Source organism: Pogona vitticeps, chromosome 1 (genome assembly GCF_051106095.1).
Source record: "Pogona vitticeps strain Pit_001003342236 chromosome 1, PviZW2.1, whole genome shotgun sequence".
NCBI classification, from domain to species: Eukaryota; Metazoa; Chordata; class Lepidosauria; order Squamata; family Agamidae; genus Pogona; species Pogona vitticeps.
In genome coordinates this window covers 290,392,002-290,412,980 of record NC_135783.1, presented here as the reverse complement: position 1 = coordinate 290,412,980, position 20,979 = coordinate 290,392,002, and the positions used below count along the sequence as shown (strand labels likewise).

Genomic DNA, 20,979 nt, shown 5'->3' with positions numbered 1-20,979 from the left:
TGTTTTTCACACAGTTTTATGCTATGCAAATATTACAGCAGGTCTAAAGTCTTAATATGTTAGGCATCACCTTGAGTATTGTGTCCAGTTCTGAACACCACACTTTAAGAAGGATGCTAACAAACTGGAACAATTTCATAGGAGGGCGACAAGGATGATCAGGGGGCTGGAAACCAAGCCTTATGAGGAAAGGCTGAAAGAATTGGGTATGTTTAGCCTTGAGAAAAGAACACTGAGGGGTGATATGATAGCACTTTTCAAATATTGTGATACAGAGGAGGGGGAAGATCTGTTCTCGATCATCCCAGAGCCCAGGACAGGCAACAATGGCATCAAGTTAAAGGAAGCTAGATTTCGGTTGAATGTCAGGAAAAACTTCCTAACTGTTAGAGCAGTACAACAGTGGAACCATTTACCTTTGGAATTTGGTGAGTGCTCCAACAGTGAAGGCATTCAAGAAAAACTTGGATAATCACCTCACATATATGCTTTGATTGTATTCCTGTGTTGAGCAGGGGGTCAGACTTGATGGCCTTGTAGGCCCCTTCCAACTTCACTTTTCTATGATTCTTTGTGGATAAGCCTTAATATAGTTATAATAGGTTGGAGGATATAGTCTAGGAAACATAAGAAGATGCCTTTTTGACCACTTTAGCTCAGTGTCACCTTTCCTAAGGATGGGGAAAACATGTCCTTCCATATCTTGCTGGATTGCTGCTCTCATGATTCTTCACTATTGGCTATATTGGCAAGGGATGTTGGGAACTTCAGTCAAACAGCATCTGGATGACCCCCATGCTTCCTATCCTTGTGCTACTCACTAATGTACAGTACACCCACTTACAGTGGGTGACCAAGGCAGTTTTTATCTGCAGAAGAGGCCTGATTGATATAGAATTAGATTATCAGTTTTACCCATGAGTGACATTAGTTGCTTGACCACTGTCCTCTTATCCTCCTCTGGAAGGGAATTTTAGCCAAAGGTTTTGTTTAATATCTGCATCTAGGTCACTGATTTCAGGATAGCATGACTAACCTGTTCCAGATTCAGCCCATTAACTCTTCTATGTAGCTTCTGCTGACTACTGATACACCTGGAGAATATTGAGTCCTACAGTAAATAAATTACTTGATTGGACCATTATTATTTACTCAAGCAAACTCATCCTTTAGCAAGCACTTTCTTGCAGACATTAGTCTGTAATAGGGTTGTTAGAAACTTTCATAAGCTTCATTGGCCTACTTTTATGCGGGGGTAGAGAAATGCTAAACAGCCCATAGTAACTTTAGCTCTGCAACTCATTTAACTGTACCAAAGCTTTAAGGATACAGTATTTGTTTTCACAACTGTGCTGAATTTTCTGCTTAAAATCAATCAATCAATCAATTTCTGCATAACAGAAATCTAAAACTCTGCCTCTAATTAATTTTGGTTGAAAAGCCATAGTTTTCTTGTTTAGATTCTGGACGGGTAGCATCTCAGAAAATAATATCTTGTGCAAAAATCTTATTCTGTATCTCCCAGAAAGGCTATAATGAAGTATGGATTTTGAAATTTTGTTTTATGACAAATACATTTATTTATTTTATAGCAGAGATGGGGCCAATCTGGCCTCCTGTGGGAGGGAGTTCCAGAGTCTATGAGCAGCAATAGAGAAGGCCTCTCCTGTGTCCCCACCAAACATGCCTGTGTCACCTTTTGTTTTGTCTTTAATTTTGGTATAAATTAGTGTACTTAATCCCCCTTGTTTTGAATTTTGTGTGTGTGTGTGTGTGTGTGTGTGTGTGTGTGTGTGTGTGTGTGCGTGTGTGTGCGTGTGCGTGTGTGTGTGTGTGTGTGTGTGTGTGTGTGTGTGTGTGTGTGTGAGATAAAAATCACTGTAGTGGGAAGGAGAGGTGAGGGAATACCACATACAATATATTCTCAGGGTGGAATAACCCAATTCCAAATAACAGCAGTGTGGTGGTCACAGATGAAAGCATTACCGTAGTTTTATGTCTGAAGTATCCTTAAAATAAGAACAAGGGCAACTGGAATATATGGGATTATCAGCCACATTTGAGGGCTGACAAAAAATGAAAGCAATTTGAACAAAAGATTTCAGTAACATTTGGGGTATGCCTCCAAATCAGACAAATATGGTAATCTGTTCACTGCCATGTGAGCTACTGGTCCAAGAGCTGTGGTCCATGAAGTCTCCAAATAGTCAAATTGAAGTGGCTAAAAAATATTGTGATGCCATCATGTTTACTCAGTGACATGCCACCCAGGGACAACGCTCAAAGGGGTGTGGATTAGCACCCAAGCAGTAGAAGGGAAATGTTTACAGTTAACAACTTCAAACAACACTGCAAAGATGTCATCTTGCAGGGGTAGGTATTTCATCCTGCCATCCATGAATGGTTACTTTCATTGCAATACAAGGGCAATCAACAATAAAATGATATGTGATTTCAAGTATCCTAAGGACCATTTGGAAGTGCAGGGAGCCCTCCATCTGGTAACTCAACACATTTATATGCAAAAATACAGGTGCAGAAATAACCTGATACCTACTGGACAGTGTTCATGAATTATGTCCATGGTGATGAGCATAATCCCTCTTTTTCAGTATAGGTACATCATTTTACAGACTTAATTTTCTTTATGTGATTAAACAAAACAATGTTCATGTGAGAGCAGTGTAACAATGGTACTTATTACCTCAGCAGGTGTTGAACTCTCCAACGCTAGAGGCGTTCAAGAGAAAGCTAGACAGCCATCTGTCACGTATACTTTAACTTCGATTCCTGAACTGAGCAGGGGGCTGGATTTGATGGCCTTATAAGCACCTTCCAACTCTACTGTTCTATGATTGCCTGATAGCTCATTTACTAGAGCTCACAATATTGCAAAAGATCCTTATCTGGATCACTCCTTGGTAGTCCAAAAAATAAATGTTTTCCAGGCTGTGCTTACATGGTTGGGAATTACACGGCCCTTTAGAAAAGAAGCAAAGGGATGAATGTAGAAGCTCATTGCTCGCTTCTGCAGCAGTGCATCACCAGTTCATGACCTTCTTCCCCCCTTCATTTAATTCTCTCAGTCCTGCTGGAGCCAAGCTGCACAACATCTGTGTTTGATCATTAAAAAGTGGCTACGGGCTATCCCTTTGCAGCAGAGCTTTCCCTCCTGCAGCAAGGCTACCCACCCATCCCCTCTGTTGGGCAGATATTTCTGCTTATTCCTTTTTATTCAAGCAAGGATCAAAGCCAACAGAAGGGTTATATCTCAAAAGTTTATTGTGCTTCAAAATACAGAGATTAATATCCCCGGCTATGTGCTGCAAAACAAATCCTTTCCCCCAAGGGAGGAAAAGTAACAATCAAAACCCAGAAACAAAAATGCTCATGTTTTAACAATGAAGAGTCAATGCTTGTCTCTGCCACTGTACATAGCCCTTAACTCTACAGTGCGCTCTCGATGGTATAGCTAAGGGTCCTGTAGTGTATTATGTGTCAGCTCCGATTGGGTGCTGTTGTTTTGAGGTGGTAAAGCTTGATAGAAAAGGGAAGAAAAGGACAAGCTTTATTGGAATCTGGGATTCATTTAAGACCTGTGCCATTTTCTGCCTGAGGTGGTGCATCAGATGCAGTAGAGCTTCCCTATTCCAAAGGCTTGATGCACTAGATATCACCTTCTAGTGATATCACTTTATTGTTTTCCTTAATTTCTAATGCCTGAAGCAGTCCACTTCTTGGCCAGCCCACCCATGTGTAGGGATCGTTTCACACCTGATGACCCCCCCCCCAAAAAATGGCTTTGAGCATCTCTTGTGTGGCATGTGTTAGCCATGCTGTGACATTTTTGTGAAGCAAAAACTAGATGTATAATCAAATGCACATTTCTCACCAATACAGAGTTGATGTTTTCATTATAGAGTGTTTGGTTTAAGCAGAAACATATTTAAGCGGTATACATAAAAATGCTCTCCAAAGGAATTGAGCAGCCTGGACTGTTCTGCAAGAGGCCTGGATCCTCAGAATTGTAACCTCTGGTTTCCTCTTGCATCCATCAAGAACGTTTTCCACTCCTAAACTAAGTGCTGAACTTTGGCTTAAAATTTAACAAGTTGGAAAATTGGAAAGAAGAAAGAGCAGAGGGATAAAAGAAAAGGCAGATAGGCAGTTAATGTGGTCCTATTCATTTCCCCTAAGTACCTGATCCCATCTGGTTTACAGGTATTACAGCATTAGGGTGTGTCTGCAACCAGAACATGCTGCTGTGCTATGATTGTGGAATAATAGGATCATGTGATATAATACAGCACTTAATCTACACATGGCCTGTATCCACTGTACCTGCAGTCCACTCTCAACTGCTGTTCAGTGGCAGAGGAGGTGCTCTATGCATAGAAAGTCACACATGCAGTTTTTTGGCATCTCCAACTGATGCTGGGAACAATTCTGCTTGGGACCCTGAATAGCTACTATTAGTTAATGCAGACAAAACTCAACTAGGTAGACCTATGGTTAGTCTAAGGCAACTTTATATGTTCCTCTGGTATTAATGGGGAAGGGCTTTCAAAAACCCAGAATGGCCTTCTGATGAGGCTTTGGCAATGGCGAAAGAACCACCAACATCCAGGATGGATGGATGGTAGAGTAAGTGAACCTCAAGTCAGCTAATTGAACGCATGAGCAGAGGCTTGACTGCAGTACTGCAATTTAAGCACTGTGCCACATGGGCTTGCAGTGGTTAAACTGAGATAACCACTTTCCTCCTTCTCATATTTTCTCCTTTGAAACTCTCTGGGAGAGGATGACATCCTGCTTTTGTTTCTGAGAGGTGAAGGGACAGCCACTGCTCCCTGCATCTCCACCTTAACTAGCTGGTACTAGGATTCCTGTTATTGTGGGGCCATTGTGGGGGACTGGCTCTTTAATGTTAATCTGCCTGGATTGGGTCTGAATGTCCACTCAGCTGGTTTTGATTGTATCTGGAGGTATTTAAGGTTAGTTTTGTTTGAGTTGACATCTTGCCTTCCCTGCTGAAGATGGCACAGGATATTGCCATCAAAAGCACAGACTATTGTAACAATAAACATGAATGGACATGACTGGAAACTTGTGAGCTGTTCACACATTCCTGTTATTGTTCCTGTATCATTACATTTCTATTAAAATGCCAGTTTTCCTATATCAATAACATTATTTCTTTCTAAAGAGGGAAGTGCTAACTATTCAGATTTTCAGGGGCCAAATCTGAGTTAACTTGGCTGCTGTTTGCTGTACTATCAGGGTAAGGAAAATGGCTTGAGATAGCAAGTTGATGATTTGAGCAGATTTTGAACTTCTCATTAGCTTGCCTGCATATTCAAGATCTCTCCTTTATCAGTCCCTCTTGGATTCTCCGTTTCTCCTAGGTTTTACTCTGGAAAATTTCAACTCTACCATTTCTTCCTTGGCAGGGGCTGGACTTGATGATTCATAGGGTCCCTTCCAGCTCTGCAGGTCTATGCTGATGACGATGATGAACAGTGCTGGGGTGACTGGGGGCTTGGGATTGGCTGGGGGGGACACTTTTCCAGCTGAAATTGCTTCTTCTGGCTTAACCTGTTACAAGCTCTGCTGGGGGCAAAAAGAGAGTAGGTACAATCTAAAGGTAATTACGGGCTGTCAAATTGATTCTGTATTGTGATGACACTCGTAGGGCTCCCCAGATGTAGACACTCATAAGGGGTTGCCAATTCCTCCTCCTGGTGGCATTCTAAGACTGTGCAGTTTACCCAAGGACTCACAGGTGGCAGGGCATGTGACTCCATCAGCTCTGGGTGATCCTGGCTAGCCTCACTCCAAGGAGGCAAGACTCCTGACTCAGTACCACTGACTGATACTGGCTTATATTTCTAATAGGACCTGAACCACCTTGCCTTCGTGTGTATGTCTGTGCGCGAGCACACGTTAGAGAGAGAAGAAGGTTGAAGTGATATGGGATAAAGGTATCACCTCCTGCAGTATCACCTCCTGCAACAAAGCCATGTTTGTTTTTGGCCCTGAGAATAAACCTGAGAGGCTTACTTTGATGCCATTCCAATCATTTGTTTTCTATCACTTCAAGAAGAGTCATGTGCTGTCCATTCTTTGTGTGCTCATAGAGGGCTCTCAGCTGTGATATTGCCTTTTCTTGCAGTCACATCTTTTCAGGCATTGGAGAGCTTGATTTCATTTAACAAAAAGAAAAGGGTGGTAGAGGTTAGGGTGATTTTGAAAGCTGACTGAGGAAAGAAAGCAACAGTGCACTTGCATCCTATGACTAGGCAGCCTATGGTGTGGCAGTAGGACTGCCTATGGGCTGCTCTTTCTTTCTTGGCTGTGTCATCTTAGCATGCAATGAAGGCATTACTCGTTAAGCTCCACAGACAAATAGGGCACTGCTAGTAAATTGCTGTGGTGAGATAGGACACCACACCACTTCCCAGAAGAGTTCTTTGCCTTACTTGGGGAAAACAGAGGAGTGTGGGGAGAGAACAAGGAAGATTGTCATTTGGTCAAAAAGGACTAGCAATTCTGGTATCTATAAAAAAATTACACACAGGAAGGAACACAGGGAGGATTCTTCATCCTGTCAAGTGGTAATTATGGGTGGGTGAATGTGTGTGATGGGGAATAAATCTGTAATGTAATACCTAATGCTTCACATAATGGGTTCACACTGGATGAGTAGCCAAAATACACTTAGAGTGAATATGGGACTGGAGACCCAGGACAACTCTGTCTGACTTACCAGAGCATGATGGCAGAATCCCATGAGTACGGCCATCCTCTGCATTAGGTGCTTTCTTGCTCATAAAGGGAAAATTTTTTAAAGCCAAGATTATTGCCCTATAAGCTGCTAAATGGCAAAAAGGGAGACATTTCAAGGCACAGTGGAGCAATCAGACAATTTTACCCTGCAGCCAGACGATGGTTTTCCTGTCTTGTAAATCAGATGTTTGACTCAGCCACAGAAAATTCTACATCCCACACCAACTGAGTTTTAGAAGGAAACAGCAGCAACAACAACAACATTGCTCTCCATACTGTATTGAGTCACTTAGAACAACAGGGAACTTATGTGAGGCTGTTGTTTGTGGATTATAGCTCTGCTTTTAATACCATTCTACTCAACAGATTGTTTTTTTAAAATGAACAACCTGGGATTACGTCAGAAGATTTGCATGTGGGTAAAAGACTTTCTGACAGATAAGCCACAGTCAGTAAGGATGGGATCTCACCATTCTTCTACCCTGGTACTAAGTACAGGAGCTCCCCAGGGCTGTGTGCTAAGTCCCTTCCTCTATTCCCTGTACACACATGATTGCACCCCACTGTATAACACCAACACAATTATTAAATTTGCGGATGATATGACAGTGGTGAGGCTCATAAATAAGAACAAAGAGTCTGCTTACAGAACGGAAGTACAAGGGTTGATACTGTGGTGTAAAGAAAATAATCTTACACTTAACATCAAAAAACTAAAGAACTCATAATTGATTTTAGGAGGAAGAGAAATGTACATTTACCACTGTACATAAATGGTGAGGAAGCGGAGAGAGTTGGTAGTTTTAAATTTCTGGGCACTTACATCTCAGAGGACCTCTCATGGACTATAAATGCTAACATGCTAGTGAAAGGGGCACAGAAGAGGCTATATTTCCTGAGAATGCTTGGAAAGTTGAATTTATCTCTGCATTTACTTCTGTCCTACTATTGTAGCACCATTGAGAGTGCCCTAACCTATGGCATTCTTGTATGGTTTGGGAGCAGCTCTGTAGCGGACAAAAAAGCTCTATAGAGAACCATTAACATTGCCCAGAATATCATCGGGCTCCAGCTACCAACCCTGGATGACATCTTCACATTCCGCTGTCTGAGGAAGTCACACAACATCCTTAGAGACTTTTCCCATCCTGCTTACAACTTTTTTGAGCTGTTGCCGTCTGGCAGAAGATACAGAACAATTAAGACTCGGACTACACGTTTTCTGAATAGTTTTTATCCCAGAGCTATAATTGCACCTAATAATGAGCTTAAAGACCACCAGTAGTGACTAGTTAGTTGGACTGTGTTACTTAGCCTGCGGTGTAGATGTTTGTATTCTTAGGGGGGATTTTAAATGGGTGGGGAGTGTTTGGGGAATTTTTATGTGTGTGCATGTGGGTCTGGTCTCTGGGTGTCTGTGTGGATTTTGTTGTATGTATATACTTACAATGGCAATACATTATTTGATTGATTGAACAACTATAGGAACAACAAACTTCTGGTCCTTACTGACAGCCTATCCATACTGCCGTATTGTTATGATATATGGATCGCTGATGGCACTGTTTGGATTAAGGGGAAAAGAATGTGTTGATCATCCTTCCCCTTTGAGAGCTGTCATATACCTTTCTGACACAGGGCCAGAGCAGGCATTCTTTCTGGCATGATTCAGTGGGATTCCCTGAAGGATGGTCTCTTGTGTACACAAAAAAGACGTGTGGGGTTTCAATTATGTCTGTATGTTCCAAGGTAAACAACTGATTATCCCCTCCCTACTGTTATATTAGTTTATAGTTTGTTTTCTCCCTGATATGTTTGCTTGAAATCCTAAAATATCTTGTGTTAACGACATGCTATGAATAGGTGAGCTGTGAACAGGGCACAACTAGCTTTGTCCTTCTTCTTTGTGGTGAATGGAACTTTGCTGGCCACTGCAATGCCCATAACCCCCTTGCCACTGGTCACTGCTGAGATGCTGTTCTTTACCAACCCAACATCAGCAGTAGGGACACTGGTCACAGCCATTGGAGTATGTTGGATGCTTTTGCTACCAATCCTCTCTGCATTGTCCCCATGGCTTCCCATGTGATGCTTTAAAGATCTTCAGGCAGTCTCCAGATCATGTCTGATGGTTGCTTTGGACAATCTTTTCTAGAACCTGCCAGAAAACAGAGGAGACGAGGGGGAAAGTCAGCAACATTTAGACAAGTTGGATGCGTCTCCTCTAGTAGTTCTGAGCAGCTGCAACACTGCAAGAGGTTGTTTTATTTCTCCTTTGCCAAATGGTAGGAACGCCACAATTTGTCAAAACCATGTATTTTTCCTTCAAAAGACCTTTTTGAAAATCATCACCCACCGTACATGGACTAGCCAAGAGAAAAATGCAGTGATTCATGATGGGGGGAAAAAACAGGAATGTAAGATTTTTATCTACACCTCTTGGTGCTGCTTCATCATGCCAGGTACTGAGACAACGAGCTGTGTGATAATTTATACATTGTTCTGAACGAATGGTGTAAGTTTGAAAACAACCCTAGGCTGACATTCTTCTGCTCACTGTGCAGATTAAATAGCTGTGTTCTCTGATTAGTTATTTGCACTGCATACATGATATATGCTGTGCTGTAGATTGATTTTGACATCCCTCTTGACTTCAGTATAGCTATGTTTTGTGTCTCAAAGCCATATTGGAGAGAAAATGTACCAAGGCAACAGATTTAGCTGCCCGGATTGACTCTTCTTGTCTCTCGGTGTCTATATATACTGTACATTGACTCAAGTGAGATACAGATGGACATATCCTGATCAGTAATACTTAGCTCTTATAGAACAGCTGTCTGGCTCTTTTCCTCAAAACGATCCCGCTCTCTGTCTTCTGTGTATGGGGAAATATAGCCACAATGCTTTAGAATGGTCCCAAACTAGAAGATGCTCACATGCTCGTAGCATTTTTTTTCCTGCAGAAAAGAAAGGTGCCTTTTAAACTCAGAAGCAGTGGGTTGGGAAATATCTGTTTGGAATCTTGCTTGCCAGATGCTGCATGAATGAAGCTGCCTGCCTGAAATACATCAGGTCACTTTTGCAGGTATACTTGCAATGCAAAGTATTTGGTACGGACAGAGCATTCCCATCACCAGAAAAATGAGTATTTTAGCCGTTTTAGTAGGCTTTTAAAAAAAATCTTGCGTAACTGATTTCATATTCCATTCTAATTTCTTTTAATAAACCCTTTTTCTTTATTATAACGTTTCTGTCTTGAGTCATTTGGAAGATCCTGCTTGTTGCCAGTGCATCTTATGTGCTCATGCCTATGCTCCTTGGATCCATCAGCCTCAAGAACAGTGTGATTAGAATACCTCAACCCATTCTAAATGAGAAAGTGGTATATCAACTTCAAGGTCAACCTCAGATGCTTCATTCTCTCTGTGTTAATCATAGATCTATCATCATCATAGGTGGCAGGAGGAATTAACACCAATATGAATGGGGTCAGTTTACTTCATCAAGTCTGAAAAGTTAGTCTCAAAATGAAACTACTGTATATAGGAGCACTTTAAGGTCTAACTAACCACAGCTCTGCAAAATACATAGCTACTCTTTTTGTGGCATGTAATCACTGAAACCTTTCTGCATATGGTTGACAGGTCTTTACACAGAGATGATGACTGCATCAAAGCTGGTTCTGCTGCATGATCCACTCCTCTGCCTTTGCTTGCTAATGACTGCTAGTAGCTGTTCAGTTTTGCTAGTAGAAAAACAGTCTGAGTGAATGCAACAGAACTGGGGGCCAAAAGAAGTGACTGGACAGGTGCCTCCTTTGTATCGAAATATCTAAACTGCATCTAGGCTGCAAATGCTTGGAAACATTCTAGCTTCTGACTGTTATTCTTGGGAGTCCTTTCCCAGCAGCTTGAAAGGACCCCGCCTCGTGCAATCTTTCCATTTTAAAATGTCCAGTCCTGGAAGGAGGTTGCAACATAAAAGCTACATTCTGTGTGCCACTCTTCTTTGTCTAAAAAGAAACAAAAATGCTTTTATTTCTTTTTCAGGAGGTCTAAAAATGTCATTAACAATGCCCAATGTTTGTCAGAATATTAAAACATGAAGCATTTGTTTTGTTTTCTTCCCATGCATGAGCACAAGTAGGAAGGGCAGAAAAATCAAAATAAACCCCCTCCAATTTTAAAATTCATAATTTTCTTGCGACAAAAAAAGGGAGGAGTTTTGTAGAAGCTTTAATCCTAAAAGGTTTATATTAGTACGGGCTTTCATGGATCACACTCTTGTTTCCTCAGGTGCATGGAGGGCACTGCAGTGCAGGAGCTGAAATCCTATTGATCTCAACAGCATTGATTTTCAGAAATGGCAGACTTCCCTTGCCTTCCACGGTTCCCAATGGCAAAGAGCATTCCAGGAGTGGAATGGAATCAGAATGTCTTTATTTCTAAAAAACGGATGTCATCAACTTTAGCAGAGCTGGCCAAACAGGATTTCAGCCAGTGTGATGCCAATGAGTTTTGTATTCCATGCATCTGAGGAAGTGGATTGTGATCCATGAAATTTCATGCTGCAACAGACTATCCCAGCTTACCTTTTCCAAAAACGATGGGTTGTTTTTTTGTTGTTTACTGCACTTCTAGGCTACCTTTCTCCTGGCAGTGGACTCAAGGCACTGTCCTATTACTGCTCACTTGCAGATGGTGTCCGCATGTTATTAGACTTGTTCTTTTTAGAAATAACATTCCAGGTTCTGAGTGGGCTACGGTGAGCCAGAGTGAGCGCTCACTTTCTTCCAAGATTTAATTTCAGCAGGGCTATGATGCTCTGTCCTGGCATCCGGTGCTAATACCAGGAACATGGACCAGTGTCGGATTCGTTTTTGCTGCATTTCTCAGAATTGTTCTGTCTAAATTCTGTTTTGGGTTGTGAGAATCCCCCCCCCTTTCTTGCATGGAAACCAGTGCATATCTCAAGGAATGTCTTTCCTATTCCCCCGCTGTGCGTATTTTAGTCACAAGTGTAGTTACCCAATATACTGCAGTGGACAGGCTGACTGACTAGGACTCAGGAGACCTGGGTTTGAATCTCCGCTGGTGCCCCCCCCCCTTTTAAATAAAAGAAGCCAATCAAGCACTGAGTGCTCTCCTCGGGAGAATTAGAGTTCTTTCTTATCTCTTTCCTCCACTGAGAGCTATTGCTACATCCAGTGAAACACAGCAAGGCCAAGCAGTAGGAGGGCTTTCAATGCAATTACGTTTCTAATGTTCCCGCTAGGAGGGAGCAGCAGAGGCGAATGGTACATTGATGAAAGCCTGCATAATAACAGTCGGGAAGGATGCCTTGTGCACGTGCTAGGGAATGCTAGTCCTTTGTGATGCTCTGAACCCAGGCCAGAGACCCTGTCCGAACTAGCCAACTGTTTAGCAAGGAGAACTTCAGAGACCCTGTTAATACTCTGCAGAGGGAAGCTCTCAGGACCTGAGCACAAGAGACCCTTCAGCCCCTGGTCCCCAACCCATGGGGCACACAGGGCTGGTATTCTCTAGCATGCAGATGCCAAGCCCGAGAACAGCAGCTCAGTGGCAGAGTTGCATGGAAAGCTTCCTTTCCACAACTAGGGGAATGAACAGTCCTTACATATCCAACCATTGACCACACAGATCCTGGCAAGGTTTGGGTGCTGAGAATAGCTCCTCTCTGTGGTTGAAGCTTGGCTGCCTCCTTTCCCTTCTCAACCTCAGACATCCACAAACTTCAGGCTTTGCTGAAACCATAGTTCTTTGAAGGAGGCTCTTTCAGCAACTTGCTGGCTTAGCTGAAGCGATTCAAAAAAATATTTTGTTGTTTTGAACATAATTAATATATGCCAGGATACTGGGAGTTCATTTCAGGGGAAAAAACAAACACATTTTGACATTTCTCCACCCTTTTTTATTTCCGCTGTGGATTGAATTTGATATTGATTCAGTCCATGAATTTCCTTGGCTGGTTGAGCGAATGTCTTGGGCACACCAAAAAGCAGGTGCTGAATAGATAATAGACTCACAGAATCTTTGAATTCCTCACATCGTGCCTAGATATGTCAGAGCAACACCTGTGTGCAAAAGCTCCTTATCTCACGCTTGCTTGCTTCTGCAGGCCCTTATCTTAGCAAGAGCTCAGACTGTGAGCCTCTGGGAGAGGAAAAAAAACAACAAACCACCTCGTTTCTTACTTTCTGGTGTTTGGGCTTGCACAGGGGTATTGGTAATATCGGCCTCTTGTCAGTTTTCAAGGTATATTGAAAACAGATCAAATAGCCAGTGTTTCTGGGCCCGCAGGGACCACTGAGATGTAGAGGTTGAATGGTGGACTAAGATTTGGGGGATCCAGGTTTGAGTTTCATGAGTCAAGAAACTAGGCGACCTTGAATCAGCCATGCTTTATCAGCCTAACCTTCCTTTAGTGAGGACAGAGTGGAAGGGAGAAGCATGAGTGCAGGTCATGCTCATGTTGTAGAGTTTTGAATTTCTGGTAAAAATTCCTTGTGCTATGCAGTAGAAGTACAGTGATTCACAGAGGAGGATAGCTTCAAGTTCCTCAGAGCCCACCCATTTTCATTAACTGGCACTTACGGTCTCAGTAACTCATTCGGAGACATTTGTAGAAAAAAGAATATAAAAAATATTCAATTACTTACAGTTGTGAATGGGTCAACAGCAAACTAAATGATATAACAAAATGCTTCCAACAGACTTCAATAGACTAAAGAGAAGGAAAGGAGAACTCTCCGCAGAGAGGAGGGGCTCTGTTTGAATTCTGAGGTAGGAAGTTTGGCCAGTGCTGGATGAACAGTCATCTCACTCCAGAATCACCACTGACATATTTTCCCTCAGGCAACGACAGCCACTCTTTGTGGCCTTCACAGATCTTACAAAGGCTTTTGATTTGGTTAGCAGGGATGGCCTTTTTAAAATAATTCCCAAGATTGGATGTCCACCTCAAGACTCCTTAACATCATCAGGTCCTTTCTTGAGGAAATGAAGGGCACTTTAGTTTTTGATGGCTCAACATCAGATCCCTTTGACATTTGAAGTGGAGTGAAACAGGGCTGTGTCCTCACGCTGAACCTGTTTGGGATTTTTTTTTTTTTTTTTTTTTTTTTTTTTTTGCTGTAGTGCTGAAGCACATCTTTGGAACTGCAACAGAAGGTATCTCCGGACTAGATCAGATGGAAAGCTCTTTAATCTCTCTAGATTGAGAGTGAAGACCAAAGTCCATCTGAAATACCTGTGGGACTTCCTCTTTGCCAATGATGCAGCCTGAAGAAAACACAAGTCATGGGCCAGGGTGTGGACTCACCTCCCTCTATTACCATATCCACACACGAACTGGAGGTTGTTCATGACTTTGGGTACCTTAGCTTAATGATCTCTGACACTCTCTCCCTAGATGTCGAGCTGGATAAATGCATTGGCAAAGCAGCTACCATGTGCTCTAGACTCACAAAGAGAGTATGGCTTAAAAAGAAGCTGATGGCATATACCAAGATCCAGGTCTATAGAGCCTGTGTACTGAGTACACCCCTGTTCTGCAGTGGGTCCTGGATCCTTTGTGCACAGCAGGAGAGGAAGCTGAACACCTTCCATATGCGTTGCCTCTGACGGATTTTTGGTATCACCTGGCAGGACAAAGTTCCAAATAGCCAGAAATTTTAGCATGTATACATTGCTGAAACAGTGATGTCTACATTGGCTCAGGCATGTCATGAGAATGGCTGATGGTCGGATTCCAAAAGATCTCCTGTATGGAGAATTAGTGCGGGGAAAGCGCCCCAGAGGGAGACTACAGCTGTGATACAAGGGTATCTGCAAGCGGGATCTGAAGGCCTTAGGAATGGACCTCAACAGATGGAAACATTGACATCTGAGCGTTCAGCCTGGAGGCAGGCAGTGCAGCATTTCCTCTCCCAGTTTGAAGAGACACTTGTTCAGCAGGCCAAGGCAGAGAGGCATTCCCGAAAGCAGCAAAATCAGGGAACTGGACAGGGGACAGATTGGTTTTGTCTTCAGTGTGGAAGGGATTGTCACTCCCAAATTGGCCTTCTCGGCCACACTAGACACTGTTCCAAGTCTTCTAATCAGAGCATGTTACCATAGTCTCTCAAGACTGAAGGATACCTAATATAGCCAGCCCAGAAAGGTCCTTCCCAAGCAAACAAGCTATAGACATTATCCATGGTTGTAAAAGTCCAACAGTTCCATGGAAGAAAGATGGAATATAAATAAATAAACGTATGTAAAGACAGTTGGGCACAAGTACTAAGTTCTGTATATACGCTCACATAACGAATTGGCATATACTGCTAGTAATAGAAGGAGATTGGAATTGGTAATCCAGACAAGGTGTGGCTGCAAGGTTCAGTTTCTGTCCAATGTGAGATAAATCTTTACATCTGATTTTCCCCAAACAAGACCTTCCAGACATGTTAGACTACAAGTTTAATTATCCCCAGCTAGGATGGATTGGACAGAGGGTCTATTTACAATGCAAATGGTTGTCTCTCGACTCAATATCAAGGCAAGTCGGATTTCCCAAGTACAAAGTGATCCAAGACTGAACACATGTAAGTTGCTTTTTAGGATTCAGAATAGGAATCAATATAGGTTTCACCAGGGAAAATTTAACAGGGGGTTGGACAAATCCACCATCTGCTAATTCTTAAGGATTAAAAAATGTCTAGAATATCAATGCCTCTTGAAACCACAGTCCACCAGCTATTGGCAGTCTTACAGTTACAAGACTTCAGCATCTTCTATTCAGCTACCAAGAATTAACCTCTGAATGTGGGACGTTCTGGCTATCATGGGTCAGGAGGACTCCAAAACCTTTGGTCATTGGGAGGTCTGAAATATTCTTCACATTAGGTCAGTTTATTGCTACTTATCTCTCCATTGACAGTCTATAGGCAGGGGTGGGTTCCAGCTTAATTGGTCTGCTGACCTGCAACATTTCTTCCCTGACAGAAAAAGTTAGTATGAATTTTCTGTTCAGGTGGCAGTCATGGTGGTCTGCAGCTTAACTGTCACCGGAATGGTAAAGTTGTGCCAGACCTGGACTGAAGATGCAGGCTCACATGATGGAATACTTTCCCATGAGAGGAATGTATTATTTTAAAATTAGAAAATCTCTCAGTACCTTAACTATGACTTTGGCTTTCATGGATTACTTCATCTGACTCCAGTCCATGAAAGCTTATGCTGTAGTGGATTTGTTAGTCTCTGAAGTGTTACAAAACATTCCCTAGTACTTTCTACAACAAACATGGTTATTTCCTAGGAGCTTAATTCCTTTTCTTCTTTTTTTAACTTACAGAGCCATAACTACCACTTTTTGGCACTTGGGCGGTCAGTATCGTCACCCACCCTCTCTGCCTTGGTGCATGGAAACAAGCCCCTCCAAAGGAAAAGGAAGAGGAAAAGGAAGTGCTCCCTGAAAAGAGGAAATATGCTTTCATTTCATAGGAAATGAAATTAAATGGGGTGGGTGGGTGGGTGGGTGACGTTACAGTTTGTTTTCCTAACATTCACTAAGAGATTCATCTCTAGATTTCAGTGCCCTCTAAATCATGGTGCTTTGGGGTAAAGCCCCAGTCGCTCCACCCTAGTTAGGGCCCTTGCATGCCAGTAGAAAAAGTGCAGCCGGCAGAAGGCTATACCAAACTAACATTTATTAGATGCATGGGGGAATTTGTTTGTCTGTCTCAAACAGAGAAGGAGTCACTGTACTCCCCACTCCACTGAGAAATCATTGTCGTCGTCTTAGAACTGCAGAGCCGAAAGGAATCCTATGGATCATCAAGTCCAGACCCCGTCAAAGAGGCACACTGAGGAATCGGAGCCTACAAAGCTGGAGCTTTGAATTAGAAAGGGCTAAGAGATTGGAAATAAGGAAAATGGCCAGTGAGGATTATTGTACCAGTGCCCAGGCCAAACATCCTAGTGTTTCAGGCCAGCCCTTTCAAATATACCAGTGACATATAACACACTGGAGACAATACACTTGTCAGGAATACTCATGGCTTAAGGGGCAGGAAGCTTCAACTAATTCATACTGAAATTTGAATGGTCTAGCTCAGAAATAAATTCTTACTAATTTTTTGGTGCATACCCCAAGAGTAGGCAGGGGCAGACATGCTCATGGCCCCCAAGGGTTGTTGGGCAGCACATTTTCTTATCCATTATTATTAGCTATTGAGGCAAAGGATGATGGGAGCTGTAGTCTGACAATCATAGGAGAGCCAAAAAGTGGCTGCCCCGGCCCTAGGAGGTGAACTTTGTTTCTTGCCCTGGGAAGTATTTCTACCCTATAACATCCATTCTCTGCAAAGACAACAGAGAAAGTAGAAACCTTTTGTAACACAATCCTCTTTTGTTCATAAAGCACAGGGAGTTCTAAGCAGTTTAATGGTAATGTTTATAATTTAAGACAGAGACCTTCTGCATCTCTATGTATATGGAGGGGTCTGTAAAAAGCAAGGACACCCAGGAGGAACACAAAAGCCCCCAAGAAATGATACACCTTGTTGTGATTGGAGGAGAACGGTATTAAGCCAGGAGGGCATCCCTCACTGCAGCAAACACTCCCTCGCTTGTCTCTGCTCAGCTTGTCTTGGAGAACTGCAATAAACCCCATAGTAAGCTGTCATGTAAGATAAGCATCGGATTTACAGTGCAAATTAGTCTCCCAGACAATGGAGTGAGCTAAGCATTTTGGTGGCATGGAAGAGCCCAGATTGAGAAATAGATACAGGCAGAGAGAGAGAGAGAGAGAGAGAGAGAGAGAGAGCCCTGTACAAAATAATCAGAAAGACACAGACATGCAGCTCAGCCCAAGAAGCAAACTCTATCCCCCCCCAGAGCTTGGTGCTGCTGCTGCTATGGCTGCAAACTCCCCACCATCTGTCAAGCCTTTTCCTTTCAGCCAATGACCTGGCCTTTGCAAGGGTCCCTTCAGGTTCACCTCACTCAAAGTCAATTCAGAGGAGAATGAAAACAGAGGGGTGGGGGAGGGGAGGGATTGCATAAACACAGGCCAGCGTATGCCCCTGTTCTCCCCTTTGGAGTCAGTGCCACCGGATACAGTCCGCTTACCCTGTTTAGCTTGGACCCTGCCTGCTCCCAATCAGTTTGCATTCAGAACCTCACAATGCAGCTAAAGCTGCTCCATCTGACAGGTTCTGTGAGGACGGATTATGAGGGGTGTGTGGTGAGTGACAGGGCGGTGACGGGGCTAAAGGGCCTGTGATTTAGCATTTTCCAACAGAAGCTTCACCTTCACCATCTATAACTTGAGGATGAAGGATAGTGAGAATATAGGGGACTGTGTTTTTATTGTTTTTGCTTTGCAGTTAGTCACCCAACTCAATCATTCTATGATTATATGACCATAGCAAGACTCCTTTCTCCTCGTTAGGGTGGTGGTAGCACTGGTAGCTTTCCTTCTAAGGAATAATTGCAAATCTGAACAAGGCACAAATAGGGCTCTTTCGGAGAAGGATGGAAAGAAGGCTTTAGAACACAATACAGACGTTGCCAGGATAGGACCATTGCCTCTATAGATTTTTTTAAAGCTATGGAGTGAGACAAATGAATGATGCAGAAGGCTTTGGTGGTTTAAATCTAGTTCATGCCAAAGGCAACCTGAGAAGGTGAACTAATGTTGCCTGACTGGGGCCTAAAATCATGCACTAGCTGTTCCCACATTTTAACTCTTGGGTAAATATTCCTTTTTTCTTTTTGCCTGCCCCTCCACGTTTCTTCCTACTCTTCCCATGGCAAGAAGATTCCTGCTATGACTCACTTCTTATGACAAGGGTAATGATTAGAGAAGTTGTGGATGTGGATACAGTGCAAAACTTAGAATTACCCATCTTGCAAAATATGGCATTAGGTTACCTCTGAAGTGCTAGAAAAGGAGCTAATATTACTTTGGGATAAAGGGACTTAAACTGTACCAACATTTCATTTTTGCTGCAATGAGTAATGCTGACTAATTGCTTAAAACATTCTTTCAGGGGGTGTTTTGGTAGTATTTGGGGTCATTTTGTCTTTTTCTTTAAAAGGGTAAAGAATTCTTTAGTTCAAAGTACTCAAAATAACAAAAGGTGAGATGAAAAAGGTCAGTAGAGCCATCATTTAAGTATGTAATAAATTATTTTTAGATAAGTACTTTATTGCTTCTCTAAAAGCAATAAGTTATTAATTATTTTTAGAAACATGTTCTAAACACTTTAATGTTCCAATCTGGTACACTACTAGAAGAAAACTCTGCATTGTTCATCAAATGAGGCATGAGACGGATCCAGGGAAAGGGCCAATTCTGCAGTGGCACTCTAATGATGGAATATCTTTCCTGCAGAGCTTTATTTGGTATTGTCTTTATTCTCTTTTTGCTGCCAGATGAACACTTCACATAGGCTTTGAAAAATGATAATATCATAAGGTAATATCTTACCACTTTTAGCTAGGGTCTTTCAGTGACAACACATTTGTGTTTTTTTAAAAAAATGTACTTGGCTCTGAATTTTTTTATTGGCACAGGCCAATAAAATCTCCACTTGCAAGCCAGAAGAGACTTCCAGGAACATCAAGAGTGAGTTTTACTCTCGAGGTACTAAAAAACAAAACAAAGCACCAACTCTGGGTGCAACTACATTGTAATATACAATTCTAATTACTCTGTGTTTAGCACAATGCAAATTGATTCAAAATTTCCCAATTATATTGTAAGTGTAAAGGAAACTTGCACTTTTCTTTGAGGAATTTTTTCTTTTTTCACACCTGTTGAGAGATTGTTTATTTTATCACGTTGGTTTTTTTTAACCTGTTTTTGGTTGTGTGAACGGCTGTGGCATTTTATTTTGTGTGTGTGGGTGTACCCTGTGTTGACATCTTGGTGATGTGTTGGAGGTGGTGTAGGATGCCATCAATAAATCAGTAATTATGCCTGCTGTCCATACTGTTTCCCTTTTAATTTTTTTTTTAAAAATAAACTGTTTTACTTTAGTGCTGCATCACATAAGCGCTGGAATCTTGCTGGCTTGTTATTGACATGTGGTTTACCTTCCATCTGGTGACTTTTACTTCTCTATACAAACACTATGCCAGCTTTTCCTTCTTTTTTTCTTTTTCTTACATCTGAATTCTTCTTGGGTTCTTTTTCTTTCTTTTTTTCTTTTTCTGCTTTCTTTATTGTTGCATTTGCAAATTTTGCCAGCCTATTGCACAAGAAGGTCTACAGTTAATAGCAGATTGTCAAAGGAGATGCAAAGCAATGTTTGAACTGCAGAAAAATACACTACCTGCAACATTGATGCAGGGCTATGTCACTTAAAATTTTAAAAAGCCAAAAAATTATTTGTAGATTTGAAGGAATTAAAAAAAAGAAAAAACTCCCAGTGCAAACATTCGGAAAAACATAACCTTCAGACAGGACAGTTATAGACAAAGACAAGTGGAGTCAGGACAGACCCATGGGTGGATCAAAATGCCAACCTGGGTCCATTTAACATGATTTAAAGAACAATGTGGTTTCCTGCACCAAATCATCCTGTTTCAATTGAGACTGCACCATAAAGATGGGAACAACAACATGACCCAAATCGATACCCTGAAACAACTCTTGGATTTTTTAGGCAATGTGCTCGCACCCTCTGTCAGGCAAACATGTCTGCCTCCAACTGCCATGGGATTGTGGTTGGAAAGCTGCTGCACTCAGCAAAATAGGGGCAGCTGTTTGCGAAGACCAGTTTGCCACAGGGCTCGTCACTGGCACAGTAGGCATTTCATTGTTCAGTGGTTCTGTCCTAAACAGCTTAGCCACTGCTGCTTTGTTTGCAAGGAGCTGCAGAGTGAAAGAGTTCAGGAGGGTAAAAGAACAGTGATATGGAATGGCTTATTCTCACAGCCATGGTGATTTGACTGTCAACCGTCTTACCTTTAGACTGTGGAAATATGGAATACGTAGGACACAATCATACAAGGACTTGATGTGGGTGAGGTAGAATCCCAAGCAAGTCAACTCCCTTCCTGTGCAGCCTGCCACTGTATGCAGGAGCACTGCTTGGAGAGCAAATTTGTACAAGCATTTAACAAATTACATGTTGATTTTTTTAAAAAACTTGTTTGGGGCTTGTACAGAATTTGTAAGGCT

General features: G+C 42.2%; 1 long non-coding RNA gene across 1 annotated transcript in view; it reads right to left on the bottom strand.

The window, feature by feature from the left end:
* Nucleotides 1-2,061: 2,061 nt before the first annotated feature.
* LOC144587918 (uncharacterized) overlaps nucleotides 2,062-20,979 on the bottom strand; it is a 108,188-nt gene continuing 89,270 nt past the window's right edge. The window contains exon 3 of the long non-coding RNA XR_013543170.1: nucleotides 2,062-20,044. This is a non-coding gene — a long non-coding RNA (uncharacterized LOC144587918). The remainder of the gene's footprint in view (nucleotides 20,045-20,979) is intronic.